Here is a 16314-nt window from a genome sequence, read left to right as displayed (position 1 = left end):
CATCTAGCACGCAGCAAGGGTGCACTGTTGGCATGCCACGACACGACAACGCTTTCTCTCAGCTTCAGCGATTACCATGGGCCAGTTTCACTGCTTTGTGCAATGAGCTTGAGGCACACTTAAGACAGGCTTGGGACACGGAAGGTTTAGCATAACTTTTCCAGTACTGGTGAGATTTTTTAAAAGTTTTTAGGCGTATAAAGTGGAAAACAGGACTGAATATGTGCCAGTGGCATCGCAGCGGTTGCTGTCAACTCCGACATGTTTCCCAGGAGAGACAGCTAATCCGACACTATTATGTATAATTAAACACGATGGTCAGGCGACATTGAAAAGCCACAAAGAACCACACTGATGTATTAAAAAACTGCAGGGTGTCTACTTCCAATTTCTCGCATTTGTATTCTGTATTGCAAGTGTTTCTTCTCTCTGTTCAAAGTTTTTCTTCAACTATTTGTAAAAAATATAAAAATTATTAGACATTTTTTTTCCATTTAAACATAATTGTAACATAATTCTGTAGTTTCTCATCAAAATATGTTCAGTGCCAGAGCAAAATAATCCATTAACTGTTACCCACTCCTTCAAAAAAGTGCAACAGAAACAGACAACATTCGCTGATTATTGTAAATTACTGATTTCTTTCCCCCCGATGTCAATAAATTGGCAGAAACCAGTCATCTAGGGAATACACTTCTTTTTTAAATTATTAACTAAAGGTTCCCAGTAGTGACCAATCAGGTTAGTGTGTCTGGGGTTTTAGCCTTTACAAAAAACTGACAACTATTTACTCTTTCCAGATTCTCATATGTGATGTTGTTGTGATCGTATTTGATAACATTTGATATGTCCTTCTCTGAACCTGGTTCTCCCAAGTGTCTTCCTTTTAAAATAGTTTTCTTTCCACTGTCACCAGGTTTTTGCCCATCTGATTGTTTGTGTTTCCCTCTTATTGTTGTGGGTCTTACAATCTAAAGTGCCTTGAGGCAGATAGTGATCAGCTGCATTTCTTTATGTTGGCACAATGGACCACTAACTAGTGTCCAAATGGATGAGATACAAAACGTTAATCACCCACAGTGTAGTTATTGTGAATGGGGAAACCACAGAGGCCAAATGCTTTTACCACCAGGCAGTAAATATTTTTATAATGCTGTAAAATATAGAAATATTTTAACATTGGACTCTGTATGGTTTGATTTGCCTCAAGTGATGACTACAGGAACTGCAGTTTTGGGAATTTCCAGATTTGGTTGCTGCTTTATGTGTAGTTTAATCATGTTAAGTCAAATCAAGCAGCTTCTTTTTTTAAATTAATCTATATGAAAAACTTAACTTATTATTAAAGCTTAAGGTTCTTAACATTTCACAAAAGTACATGAAACAAGTGATGACGACCTGTGCTGTGTCTTTTACTCCATTGTCTCTCCCTCTTTGTATGTAAGCTATGTACTTCCGCCTTCTCTTCACGTATTCTCTTGTGTACAGCTCTCAGCCTGACAATGATTCACCCCTTCAGCTTTTCTTCCACAAACAGGTCAGAGGAAGATCAATAATGTGTGTGGATAGGCTCTTATCTCTGTCCAAAGGAGGCCTTATCGGCCCCACTTAAATGGTGTTTCATGAAAATTCCTTGAAACGTAATCCTCCTGGAGACTAAAGACAAAAGAAAAATGGCTCTCTATCAAAATATCAAGTGTGTTGATGCAAATAAGTTTCACTTATCTGCTCACACTTATCACAACAATAGAAGCTCAGAGGAGGAAAAAATACTATCGCTCGGGTAAAGAACTGAACAGCTTTTTGCACTGATGAATATCCTCAAACTGTTAGTACACAGGAGTCTATCTTACAGAGTGTACTTGACTGCAAGGCAGCTGGAGGAAAGTGCTGATAAGCTCTGTATTTTCCATTGCAGGTGATAGTAAAGCTGACACAGAGAAGTAGCTGTGTATTCACACCATCTTCTGTGTCCTTACCCTGGGTAGCAGCTTCCAAATACTTCTTATACTTAACAGACAATCTGCACTGTAATGCACTGTACCCTCTTTGCTATGGTATACTAGATGGGACATAAGGCCAGCATGTTGAAGAGAAAGTTTATTTTAGCCATAATAAAAAGGAGGGGAATTTTCATTATCTGGAAATTCCCTTCAAAATATGTACTGTATATATACATAACAAGCATAACAAGACGAGATGAAAAATTATTTAACCAGCAGTATTTAACTGCTAATGGAGACACCAGAGGCAAATATAAAAGATCAAGGAGCATTTTCTAATGCTGTGATGTTTAATTTGTTCTACATTCAATAATGTCTGTTAAATGTTTGATCTGTAAAAATATCTTTCTAAGTATAATAAAATGTCTTTGGGCTGTAATCCGGTGTTCAGGCACGCTCACTCCTTTTTCCCTTGATGTTAAACATGGGCAGTGTTGAAAACTGTAATGTGCAGCCTAAGTCAAAGTTATCTATTGTAGGTGGTTTCTAAAACAAAACCTATAAAAATGAGCTTTCAGGACCAAGTACAGTAATTACATTAACACTGGGTCTAAAGCTGTGGCTTAATTAAACAAATGCTTGCAGTGCAGAAGATGTGGCTGTTACAATGAAAGCATTTAATGACCTCAAATGAAGCTTTTTTTGTTTGTTACCGAGGTCAGAAAGTTACAGTGCTTCTAAGATTACAAATGAATAAAAAATGGTTTAAGTATCAAAAGTACTTTATGGTAAATACAGGCCTTCAGTTCCAGTGGACATAAAGCCCCTTCACATCAGGTAGTACTCAGGGAAGCAGCGTGTTTCTCTCACTGCAGTTTTCTCTTTATTTCGAAAGCACATGCAAGCAGGGATTCATTTCAGAATAACAGTCAGATATTATTACTGCCATTTTAGCCGAGTTCAGAGATTTTCCAAAAGATCAGATTTTAATTTCAAAGACGCTTTGGCTCCAGAGCGCCTTTCTATTTCTAAACATTACCTTATACTAATACACTGAGATGAGTCACTCTCAGCTACAAGATCTCATCTACTAATAATCATGGTAACATTTTATTAAACTCTCTCTTTTGAATGTTGTTAACCAAGATTGATTGTTTGCATGAAAAATTAATCTGTTTGCTCATTTTACAGATCAGTTGGGTATCTATGAAAGGGGTGTAAATTAATAAATAAATACATATATAATGAACCAAGATGGCACTTTTAAATGTCCCAGGTATCATGACTGTTACCTAGGGTCATTTCAAAGTGTCATCTTGCTTTATTGTGTATGTATTTAATAATTAATTTATGGATGTTTAGTTTATAGTCAACCAATGAAATCCTGAGTTAAAATTTGAGAAGATAAAACTAATGCTCAAATAAATAAATAAATACAATATAATAAGTAAAATAAATTTATTGATTATCAAAATAGTGGGCAGTTACTTTTCTTCCATATATTAATGTTTTATCCATCATAAAAACAAAGGGAGACCATCAAATCAACAGAAAAAGGAAATAAAAATCAAAGTTTAAGGGTTTAGATATGCATGCATGGATAACTACAAGTGAATGGCTGAAAATATTTTTTATGTATTAAACAGATTAGTATATGTCCATGATGCAGTAATGTCCGACCTGGTTTTGCTGTTGGGAAACTAATATACTTAAACCTTGATATATATATAAAAAAAAAATCAGGGTTGTAGATGTGGTTGCTAGGTATGTATATTCAATCCATTTTACTGTTGTGAAATTAAAATTGTAGGATGCTTTCGTAAAGTGCTGTAGTTGTATAAAAAGTTTAAAACGGGTTATTGCCAGGTTGTCGCCAGGCAACACATCGTCACGTGGACATGGATAAGAACCTTCGGGGGCCCTGAGATGTTTTGCCAAGCTTGATTGTCCCCAGCTTGATGGTCTCGAGGAGTTTACAGATGTTTTGCAGATGCGCATGCACACACACACACACACACACATTTCTTCCATAATGAGAACATGCTTCACATCACAAAGTATAACATCTTTCATCACCGTATTATATCATAACATGATTTAAAGTTTATTGTACAGTGTTGTGCATTGTGCATTCTCTTCCAGGATTTTTTAGCAATTCACAGAATATTCCCCAAAAGTCTTGAGGAAAATATGAGACAAGCCTTTGTGGTCTTTTAGATCACTAGTGGCTTTCCCCTTGGAGCTCTCCCATGGATGCCATGTTTGTACAGTCTCTTTCTTAGTGTTCAATCATGAACACTGACCTCACTGAGGCAAGCTGCCGTTCTCTAGATTATGTTCTGGCTTCTTTTGTTACCTCCTAGATGAATCGTTGATGCACTTTTGGTGCAATTTTGATTGGCTGGCAGCTTCTGGGAAGATTCAGCACCGTTCCAAGTTTTCTCCGTTTGTGGTCAATGTGGCACTCACCGTGGTTCGCTGAAGTCCCAAAGCCTTAGAAAAGGTTCTGCCACCCTTTCTAGACTGATAGATGTCATTAAGCTGTTCTTGATCTTTTTTAGATTGTGGCATGAGGTGATGATCTGAAATATTTCAGTTTTTTTAAAAAGTAAATCAAAAAAACAAACAATCAGAAAGAGGGCAACTACTTTCCACAGCATTGTAAATCTTCCTTCTCTGCCTCCTACATAATTTATAGGAGAGATTATAACTGTTCACAGTAATATACACTGGAAGGAATACATTCACACATGCACACTTTTCACACTAGATGAGAATATTGATAACCGCTGTTTCTTATGGTCAGCTGCTACCAGTAGCTGCATAGCTGATAATATAACAGGGAGAAGCTCTTTGACAGGCTCTATCCAGTGAAAGTAAAACTTGCCCACAGACACCTCTCACACTCAATAATCATCACATCTTATCTCATTAGTTTAATCTCTACAAGGTCCAAAGTGGCGAATTGAACCCACTTCTTAGAGGTCAAACTGTTCTACTCCTGGATTTTTAAAAGTTTGTTTCATTGTTGGTTGAATGTTTTTATTTTTGGAAAGAGGCAGCTGTTTCTTGCAGTTTCTGCTCTTCTTCCTGCAGGTTTATAATTTCTGAATATATATTAGAGTGGTGTTGCAATGGTTTAAGGTTATTAACCTTTATTAAGAATTCGGTACATCTGCTTAAAAGAAGATCTTTGTCTTAGTGAGTGTCATTGTTACACAATGGAACAGCTGTTCTAAAATGTCCAGACATTCCTATAGAAATATGTAAACACTTACAGCCACAGTGCATCACATTATTATCTTATGCAAATATGCATTTTATTAAGTATGAATTAATTATGACTAGCTTGGTCCTGCTGAGATTTCCTTCCCTTTCACACACCCCACTCTCAGTGATTCTCACAGAGCAAGGATATGGTGACTGAGTTTCTTTATATAAGGACTTGACCTTACTATGTAGTGTCCTGATGTACGTGATGTAAACGCCATTCAATTTTTACTGCTTATTAATGCTAAATATGAGATTTTTTGGAGTTTTAACCGTCTTGGCTAATAATACAGATTGCAACAGATAATAAATCAAATGGCCTCATTGTTGCACATTCCTCTGCATCTCTCTCTCTCTCTCATCTCCACACAACACTTTGCCCGAGGCCATTCTGCGATGAGGAAGCTTTGAAACTGTCTCATTTGGGGATAGTTCTTAAATCCTTTGTCTTAATCTGCAGATCATTCCTTTATCTGATCATTCGTGTCTGGATCAGATGTATTTGTATGCAAACCAGAGATGGTTTCTGCTCCGTTTCTGTGTAGAAGTTAAGTGCTTCTGTGCACTTTGATATCATCATTTGATATCTGCGTGATTAGACGGAATAATTGTGCAGTGCAGAGTGGCATGGAGATGGCTCACATGACATGCAGCACATTTTATGGGTTGGATTTAATCGTCTATTAAAATCGTCTCCCTCTTTTGTCTCTGTTTTCTGATTATCTGAAACTGCCACTGCTTAAATAAAGTGCATAAATATTTAAGTAGTTAATTTCTAATGTCGTTTTGGAATGGAATAGATTTTCTTTTTCTGTGTAATGATCAGCAAGTAATAGTTTAGGCAGTAACTGTTGTAGTTCTGTGTTTCTATAGCAGTTGTACAAGTGCACTATTGTACTATTACCATCTGTGTGTTGTGAAACTGTATTAGTGGGGGCAGTAGTGCTAGTAATATTCGTGGTAGAACTGCCTAACAATAACATGAACAGTAGAATTCAGTCTGCATTAGCAGTAAAATGACTCTGGTACTAATGTACTGTGTTGGGAGTGTGGGGTAGAAAATGGTTCACAGATGGAGTGGAGGAGATGTTTCTATCTTTCTCTTTTTAGTATTTTCCTGTATATCCATTAATAAGGGCGGTCTAGTAGAGCTACAGATGATTATTTCATATTCAGAAATAACAGTGGCCAGCTTCTGTTATTGGGAACTGAAAATGTTGTTGTGGCTTTGGGAAAATATCTTAACTAGCTTGGTGTGGCGCTAGTTTTTGCTCCAAAAAAACCCCTCACTAATGTTTTGTTATTTGTTTGTTTTCATTAGCTATTCTTACCAAAGTCTTAAAAAGACAAATGAAAAATAAGCCCATGAAATCATAGAGCCACACATTGTAAAAGGAAACAAAAAGGTGCAAAAACAGCTGTGGGACAAAACAGAGAGACTGAGTTACTGAATATCCCACACATACTGTTTTACTTCATTCTTGAAGGATTCTTCGTATTAGATTCTTTACTCCGACCAGTTCTCATGATAAAATGGTTTGTGGATAAGCAACAGTCCAATAGCCTCTTTCATATCCATGACAGAAATTCAGCTCCGAGGTTATGCACTCACAAATGCTTTTGTGCAGAAGATTTATGAAAAATTAAAGAAATGTTGTTCTGGAAACTGTCTGGTCAGATATTTATGTGATACTTACATAGAGATAGCCAGGTTTGAACCACAGGGAAATATTTACCCATCACTGCACTACGATATGAGCATAAATAAAACCACATTCTCCAACTTAAAATAGTTAAAAATAACATTCAGTGACTCCAGTCTATTTAGATAATAAGAAAATAAAGTTTTTGAATTCCAAACTTTGCTGATCGTAAAAGACTTTCAGTTGTGAAGTGGTTTTCAGTTTCTGGACTGGAAAGCAGCTTTTCCCCTCTCCTGTCAGACCCCCACCCCCATCATGTATCACATATCACCAAGCAGTGATATTTCTTTGAGTCGTTTCTGCATCTCAGTACATTCTGCAGAAGAATCATCATGCACATGATTAAAATAATGTGTGCAAAACAGTTGTGAACAGTTTCCCACTTCAGACAAAATACTAAATGTGCCAGACGGTTTTCTTACACCCAACATGTCAAGTTAAATATTGTTGGCACAAAGGGCATTTCTGGTCTTACCAGAGAGCTAACCAATCAGAGTACTCTGGCCCCCTCATGTGGCTGCATTACATATTGTTTATCTCCTTCTCCCAAAGATTAAATATGCTGCCCTGTGGCTCTCAACAAAATATATCAAATATTATGCTTTGAACTTCATAGAGCCTCGTGTTGCAGCATGTCTTCTTGAATTAATCCGGTGCAGCGTGTGTTCCCCTCTTACAGCTTACAACTCTGTAGTTTATCTTTTTGAATCCAGAAAGCAGGATTACAAGGCAATTAAAAGTTAAAGCCACCAGTGATGGCATTTTGTTTTAGATGAGAACAGCAGGGTAGCAGTGTTAATAGACTTGTTTTACTTCATGCAATTATAAATCCAATAAGGTAGTGAACCATTAAGGAAATACCAAGTTGTGTAATTTACGTGATGTCCCTCTTATTTAATGGAAGTTACAGGTTATTCCTGAATTTTAGCAACTTAATAGGACTATCGTTATGTGAGTGAAAATAAGTCGTACAAAGAAGCCCACACATGAAATTACGTAAAGGCACTTTATGCATTTGGAAGAGTTTAAGCTCAGTATAATTGCATGAATTAAATGTCTGGGTGCTTTGGCTATTTCTGTGTCTTAAATAATGCACTTCTTGTGTGCTGCAGAGCTTTGGACATAAAAGATAATTTAATGACCACTTCTCCCCTCACTTACTGGAGTTTTCTCTATAATGCACACTATTTAACACTAAGGAAAATTAAAATGAAACCAAGAACTCAACTTTGGGATTTTATGATATAAAGGTAGAAGTGGTGCTTTTTTGCTGTTATGACAGTGTGGTACCAATGTGAATATAATGAGTCTGCTAGAAAGGCTGACAAGACAAAATGTTCAACTATTTTTGACTCTCAAACTGGATGTGGTGTGGTTGAGGGAGAAGGCTCTCAACCTGGTTTGAGTAAAAAAAAGAAAATCTGTCAAACAAAAAAATCCCCTCTCGGCCCTGCGGCCTCACCGACCGACCACAGTATGTGAGGACTCAGGGCTGTGTGTCAGTAGGGTCGTCTGCAGTACGGGGGCCCCACAGGGAACGGTTCTGGCTCCGTTCCTCTTCACCATCTACACTGCAGACTTCTCCCACAATTCCACCCAGTGCTTCCTGCAGAAGTTCTCTGATGACTCTGCAATAGTCGGCCTCATCACTGATGGGGACGACAAGGAGTACAGAGGACTGACTCAAGACTTTGTGGACTGGTGCCAGCTGAACTACCTCCAGATCAACGCCAGTAAAACCAAGGAGCTGGTGGTAGACTTCCGCAGGCACAAGCATTCTCCACTGCAACCACTGAACATCCAGGGTATGGACATTGAGGCTGTGGACAGCTACAGGTACCTTGGTGTTCATCTGAACAACAGACTGGACTGGACTCATAACTCAGACGCCCTCTACAGGAAAGGGCAGAGCAGGCTGTACCTGCTGCGGAGACTCAGGTCGTTTGGGGTGGAGGGCCCACTCCTGAAGACCTTCTATGACTCTGTGGTGGCTTCTGCTATCTTTTATGGTGTGGTCTGCTGGGGCGGCAGCATCTCTGCTGGGGACAGGAAGAGACTGAACAGGGTGATCCGAAGGGCCAGCTCTGTTCTAGGATGCCCTCTGGACCCAGTGGAGGTGGTGAGTGACAGGAGAACGGCGGCTAAGCTGTCATCCCTGTTGGACAACGTCTCCCACCCCATGCAGCAGACTGTGACAGCACTGAGCAGCTCCTTCAGTGGGAGACTGCGGCACCCACGGTGTGGGACGGAGAGATTTCGCAGGTCTTTCCTCCCCACTGCTGTCAGACTCCATAATAAAGACTTTAACTGATCAAGCACACACATCCATACATATGCAATAACACTAAGTGCAATAATCTTTTCTGGCATCGTTGTATTTTTACTCAGTTGTATATAGCATTTGTATTCTATTTTTATCTTATTGTATATTTTTATTCTATTTTATTCTACTGTATATAGTATTTTATTTTATTCTATTCTGTACAGCTGTGTACTGTATTTATTCTTATTGTATTCTAATTTTTGCGTCATAACTTTTGCACTGTCCACTTCCTGCTGTGACAAAACAAATTTCCCACGTGTGGGACTAATAAAGGTTATCTTATCTTATCTTATCTTATCTTATCTTATCTATCCTTCAAGCTCGGGTCCTCTACCAGAGGTCTGAAGCTTGAGGGTCCTGCGCAGTATCTTAGCTGTTCCCAGGACTGCGCTGTTCTGGACAGAGATCTCAGATGTTGTTCCCGGGATCTGCTGGAGCCACTTGCTTAATTTGGGGGTCACTTCACCGAGTGCACCGATTACCACTAGGACCACTGCTGCCTTCACCTTTCACATCTTATGGAGCTCTTCTCTCAGCCCTTGGTACTTCTCCATGTTCTCGTGTCCTTCTCCCTGATGTTGCTGTCATTTGGAACAGCTGCGTCTATCACTACAGCCATCTTCCTCTGCTTGTCCACCACTTCTATCTCCGGTTAGTTAGCAGGAGATTCAAAGTCATCCAAGATTTTTAGCAGATGCAGCTCTGCTATGAATTTGAAAATCTTACACCACTGGAGTTATCGTATTCACAAACCTGGGAAGGGTTGACAACTGATGTGGGTAAAAAGAATATGCAAATAAACTAGCAAAAGGAAATCTCTTAGTGTTTTAACCTAAAACTAATTTGCTGTTTCAGTGATTTTCTTTATTTATGGCAGGCAAAGATTCTTATATCCTTTCAACTTTTTTTAAAATCATCAGATGTTCTAGATGTTAATTGTGTCCCTAGTGTTAGAGGACAGCTGGTGAATATTGTTAAATACAATATAGTGTAATTTCAGTAGAGCAAAGGTTAATGCTTAAGTGAAAATAAATGGAGGCGATCCTAGCAGCAGGGATTCACAATAAAATAACCCAAACCTTTTTTAAACTGAACATCAGCTTTCAAAACATGTCTGTAAAAGTCTGTTCAGCCACAATAGTTTTGTCAACATAAACTCTTTCAGCATTCGACTTTCTCTGCGAACAAAGGATTTCCTGTTAGCAGAACAGCCTCTTCTCTGCTCCAACACTGTAAGCCTTCCACTTTGCAAAGATAATATTTGTCCCTCCAAAAAGTGAGGTCATTCGTAAGAATAGAGTCGATCTGCAACCAATCATACCAAACTTTTAACAGCATTCATCACCATATTCATTTTTCATGGCTCCTGCTAAAGTGATCTATCAACACACAGATCTGTTTGACCCGCCGTTGTTATTTCAGTTACTTAATCAAGACCTCCTTCGCTCGGCAGAGCTCTTTTTCTGTGGTGCCGATCGCCAACACGTCGGTTGACTATGAACAGGTTCACCTACAGTCTTATTAGTGCCAAGAATTGAAGCTGTGTTTTAGGTAACTAAAAGCAGATGCACCCGTTATACTGTAGCACACTGGATATGATTTTAGTTTGTTATAGGCTTGCTGTAGTAAAAACTCAGGAGTACCTTTTAATTTTTAGAGACGTGGTTTGACATTTTTAGCAATTCAGATATTGTTCACTTGTCAACAGTTTAATGATGGACACAGAAATGATGCTCGGGTCTCTACAAAAGGTGTAAAGTTATAGCCAAAAGTCTATTATTTAATCTTGTGCAAAGACTGGAAGCAGGTGGAAACAGCTGCCTGGTGATGTCTACAAAATAACCTTCATGTTAGGGTTTAGAAACTTCCAAACAAACTTAAAAACCACCAGCAGTTGGTCATATAATGTATTTGCGAATGTGTATGTGTAGCGCAAACCAATCAACTTGCAAACCAATTAACTCTGTAGGCAGATCACCAGACAAAACAGCAAAAAACACTACAAAATGAAAACTATAACATTCTGTTGCAGATATTAGCAGCACCTTTAGAGCTTCTAAATTATAAATTGTTTGCTTATTGTTGTTTGCTTAATTTTTCGTTTCACGGCTCCTGTGTGTTGAAGAAGAGGACTAGGGACGAAGTGGAAAAATATATTTGCATCATTTAGTTCAGCCTGAATCACAGGAAACTTTTCCCCAGGCCAGATTTAAGTCTTGATTAACGTCTTCAGCTCTGAAACCTCAAATGCAAGTTGGAAGTTTACCTCTAAATACACACACAGTGGAGTGGAGACAGATGTAGTGAAATAATATTAATGGATCTGGCAACAGCAGGTTATATTATTGTAAGTGAAATAAAAGCTTCCCGCCAAGTGTTATGGTAAGTGAGAGCGAGCATTCTGACAAGAGAGAGAAAGTATTGTTGAAGCTTTTTTGTTGTGTTGACTCAGTTTGCACTTCCATTAACAACTGTTGTAAATATACAGTTGAGGATAATGTATGTATATTTTTTCACATGGGATGAGAGTAAATCCAAAACTTTTGCACTGTTTTGCACCCAATTCTTGGGAAATAAAAAAGTTTGCTGTACAATCATCCCACTGTGGAAAAACAATAGAAATTAATCGCAAAGCCTCGAATTACCATGACATCCATGCTCATGATGAGTGCATGTAAACTTCTGACCACAAGTTTACAAAACTAAGCTGCTTGACTCATATAACTTCAAGTTGCTCTGAGTAATTTTGCTGTTAGCCTCATCTGTGCTGCAGCACATTAGCACTCACACTATGTGCTGCTGCCACAGACAGTATGAAAGATGAATGTAGCCATGGTGATGTCATCCACTGGTTTTTGAAGCATCAAAATGAGCACTTTCACCATCGCCATCTTAGGACTTGAAACCAGATGTGACAAGTGAGGGGTAGCTCTGTTTGTGAAACCATGTGCTCAGTCACACATCATTAGCCAATGGGCACAGCCTGGATAATCCTTCTTTCTGACACTTAGAAAAGCTCAAATTTACAGAATGTGCTTGAATGTTTCAACAGAAAATTGTTTCCAGACTTTTATAGGATTCTTTGCTTTGTGAAAAACAGAAAAAATGGCACTTCTACATTCTACATCTGTCTTTTAGTGTAGTAAACAACAATAGAGTTAAATGGATTGCCCTGACATTAGTACACTGTAATGATATATAATTCGAGTTTTTAAGCCAATATCTGATTCATACATCAGACCCGTGTACTCTGCAGGACTAGTTAATTATTTTATTACACCGAGCTAACTGGTTGCTGTTCAGAGTTTTATTTAATGTGAAGACTCGGACTATAAGAAGTGATATAAGGGAGTTTTCTTTTTCTTATCCGACTCTTGCAAGATGGCAAAAATTCCCACTTTCCCACATAAATAAGCATTGAGGATTCCCACATTGAGCATTTTGTTGTCAGGCTGCAGAAAACAATTTTGACCAGTCTCAATTAGAGTCTCCCAGGTAGTATTATGATGTAGATAAAAATACAGAAACGATTACACAGCTCAGCAGGAGCAAATAATCTAGATTTAGCAATGGACAGAAGAAAAAGTTGGTCCTCTTGTCCTCAGAGCGACACAGGCCTCATAAATTACTGATGATGATTTGTAGACATGTGTTCAGAAACCAGCTGGGCTGTGATATATATGAAGAGGGGATTAGGCCACTTAGTACTTCCCTTCTTCTTCTGTGTAAAAGGTTACACAAGTTCAACACCAGCACATAACACCTCTAGATTAAGAGCTTTTACTCCTGAATCTTCATCTGTTATTGCTCTGCTGCTGAAGGCATGTTAGTGCGTCTGCCTCCTCCAGCAGCAGCACAGCTGTGTGTGGTATTCAGTGGGTGGTACTCAATGTTCAGCTCCTAAATTCATGGATCAAGTGCGGTGACTCCTGTCCACTGTGGTAGGTTACAGTATAGTCACCCTTCCTAGCTTTAACATCTCTGCAGTATTCAGCAACCAGCTGCTGTGAACATCTGCTCTCGCTGTTTCAGGGTTACTTAACACGAGACCTGCTCTTAATGCTAAATTAACTCGACTGTTCTCTGCACCTCCACCTCCTCCTGGAGTCCACAGAGGAATCTGACACGCTCGTATGTTTCTGTTTGCGTTGTTATCACTGTGCTGCTTTTACAAGTCTGAGGTTCAAAGTGAGTCATCATACCTTCAGGCTGAATAGATCATCTAGAGGAGTTTTGCAACTGTATTCTTCTCCCTGTATCTCTCATATTGATGTAGGAAAAGAACAGTTTTAAATTTTCTCAGTCTCTCCGATTTCCATTCATTTTTCCAGGTCAGCAAATAAGACCCCCTTCTGGGGTTCAAATACTGTAATTATACTGCGAGCAGACCACCCTTTAAGATAAAGTAGAAAGTGGAAAGAGATACTTAATTTAGTCTGTTTAAAATTTAAATAAAATATATTTTATGTAATCAATTTAAACAAAGCAGCAGGAATATAAGTTAATATAAATGTAAAAGGGAATTGAAATTAATATCAGAAGACAAACAATTAAGCAAACTATAAGAGAGTTATAAAATGAAATGGAAAATCAATTACAATAACACAACTACAGACTTAGTATTGCAAATTGTTGCTGCCAATACACAATGTCAAGACAACAAAAGCACAGCGTGTGTTAGGGCTATAATTTCATGTTTTACTGAATGGAATGAAATAAAACATGAAATCAAACACACTCCAGCTACTCAAGGTTTTCATTTCAACATATTTTTCACAGCAAATCAATACTGTAACGTTATTTTGAAAAGACAGCAGACACATCTGGCCAAAGAAGAATTTCGTTTCAAAAGTTGTTTTAAGGGCTTCCTCTCTAACAAAGCTTTTCCTTTCAAGTCCTGAAAGAACCATTTATCATAAGCACAAAACTGACTGGAGTTGAAATATTTTGTAGAGGGGAGAGCTGAGAATCAGCAAGCTGGAAATGTTTTCTTCTTCTTTTGCTCAGGTTTCACAGCTGCATTGAAATTAAAAGTAAAGATACGGGTTAATATTAGGTTACATCTGAGGCCAAACTGTGACCCAGAAAGTGTACATCAGCCGACCAACAAAGCAGCCACTTTGCAGGATTCATGACCTTGTTTTTACTGGTGCACTTCAGAAAACAAAAAAGAAAATACCGTCTGGGCAAGCATCACAACTTGTCCAAGTGCTCAAGTGACATTGAGGTGAAACTTTTCCATCGACACAGCTGGGGCTTTATGTGACTTTGGAAGATCCCATGCAATCGGCGACCGCATTCTTCGGGTCTCCCTTTTATCTGTATGAGCTGAGCTGTAATGTAGGACCAGTAAATCATAGCTTGGTCTTTGTCTGTGTGTAGACAGAGAAGTCCGCTGAGCCAACAGCCGCCATAGCTACCTACTTAAATACCTTATTTATGCTCTCTGCCTCACTGCACACTTTTCCCAACACGGCTCATTAATCTGAAGAAGAACTGGAAGGAGCAGGCTCATAGGGGCGCATTATATCTCACAGCACCTATCATTGCTGGAGTATGTAAAGGAAAGTTCATAATCTTTAAAGCACAGCCATTTATTTCTTGTTCATGCTACCATTTAACAAATTGATTTCAGTTACTGAGGCATAAGTTCACGTACTAGCGGCGTTACTTAAATGAAAAAAAACCTCAGCTACATTAACAAAAGATGACGAGCAACCTTTGGTATTTGAAAAAATAAGTGAGCAATAAAAAAATGAAACAGTCGCCCACAGTGGTTCCCACTCTGCTTTATTTATTTTCAGCCCAATTGTCTTTCGGCACCGTCTTTTACAGCTCTCCCAGCTTGTGTCTTTATGGAACCATAGGAAAATACACTACGTCTCGCTTAATCATCAGTCAGCCGGTGGAGAGGAGCCATTTCGTCTGTGTGGTCCTCGCTCCACCGTCTAAAAATCTCCGCCGACGCCGCTGGAATACAGTCATCTCTTTGGCCGTCACGCTTGAGCGATGCTCTCCTCGTCACAGTGCTGCCGCACATCATGGGTCTGGCTCTGGACTTGGACAAGTCGGATTCGAGTTGCAAAGGCATCCTGAAGGTTTGTGTGTCAGTAGTGAAGGGTTTGCAAGGTCAACTACGGGGTCACCAGCATCTTCATCATAAAGCTTCAATCAAGACACCTAAAAGGAAACTTTGGGACTCTACAAAGTAGAAACATCTGCTTGTGTCTGGTGGGTTTTTGTAGATTCATTGGTCAAAACGTGCAGGTGTGTTTTAAGCACCGTTTCACTACAAGTGAAGGAGCTGCAGCACGCATACCTCGCATGCTAAGCACACATTTACAACATGTATGTATTCTACATGCCAAAAGGTCAACATTTATCAAATCAACTGCATTCTGCAGTCTTAAGGTGGCATTGTTCGACTCTAACAGGAAACAAAACTGCCTTTGGCTGCACGTACACCCCCGACAAATCAGCCTGTTGTGGGGGGTGTTAATACGGGCCCCGTATCTAATGATAGATTTTTGTTTTCTAAAAGATGTGACATGTGTAAAGATTAAGAGGGTGCCAGTTTCTTAATGGGATGCCTTAAAATATGATACCCAGTGTGGTGAACAAAGTGCTCGGTCTGTTTAGGATTTTTAGCAACTAACCATTGTCACCTGGATCTCCTAATTACTTTGTTTTTCTTTGCAAGAAAAATAAATTGTACCTTAATCTGCCTTGGTCACATGAAAAAGTGACCTTTTGCTGTATATATTCTTTGTCTGGGCTTTAAGGAGCGAAACATGGCACGAGCTGTTTTCTGCTTTGATGTTCCTGTTAGTTGGACAAGATCGCTCATCTTTGTTTTCCATAATAAGCTGTTTTGTATTGTTGTATCCACACTATGGGGAAGGTTTGATTAGGTGTAGTAACACCAGGTTAAACCAGGTGTTATCATGGTTCAAAATGAATCAGTCACCTACCAGTTGTTTTAACTCTTAGGGATGCAGTACCGTGCAAAAGTCTCGAGTCCCTCCACATTTCTTTGTGTTTTGCAAGGAAAATGGGGAATAAGTGTAGCAATTTA

This window comes from Aulonocara sp. 'chitande type north' Nkhata Bay, linkage group LG2, assembly GCF_057382095.1.
Source record: "Aulonocara sp. 'chitande type north' Nkhata Bay isolate Kocher_YH1m ecotype deep benthic linkage group LG2, A_spYH_male_GT1.1, whole genome shotgun sequence".
NCBI classification, from domain to species: Eukaryota; Metazoa; Chordata; class Actinopteri; order Cichliformes; family Cichlidae; genus Aulonocara; species Aulonocara sp. 'chitande type north' Nkhata Bay.
This window is presented reverse-complemented; position numbering follows the sequence as displayed.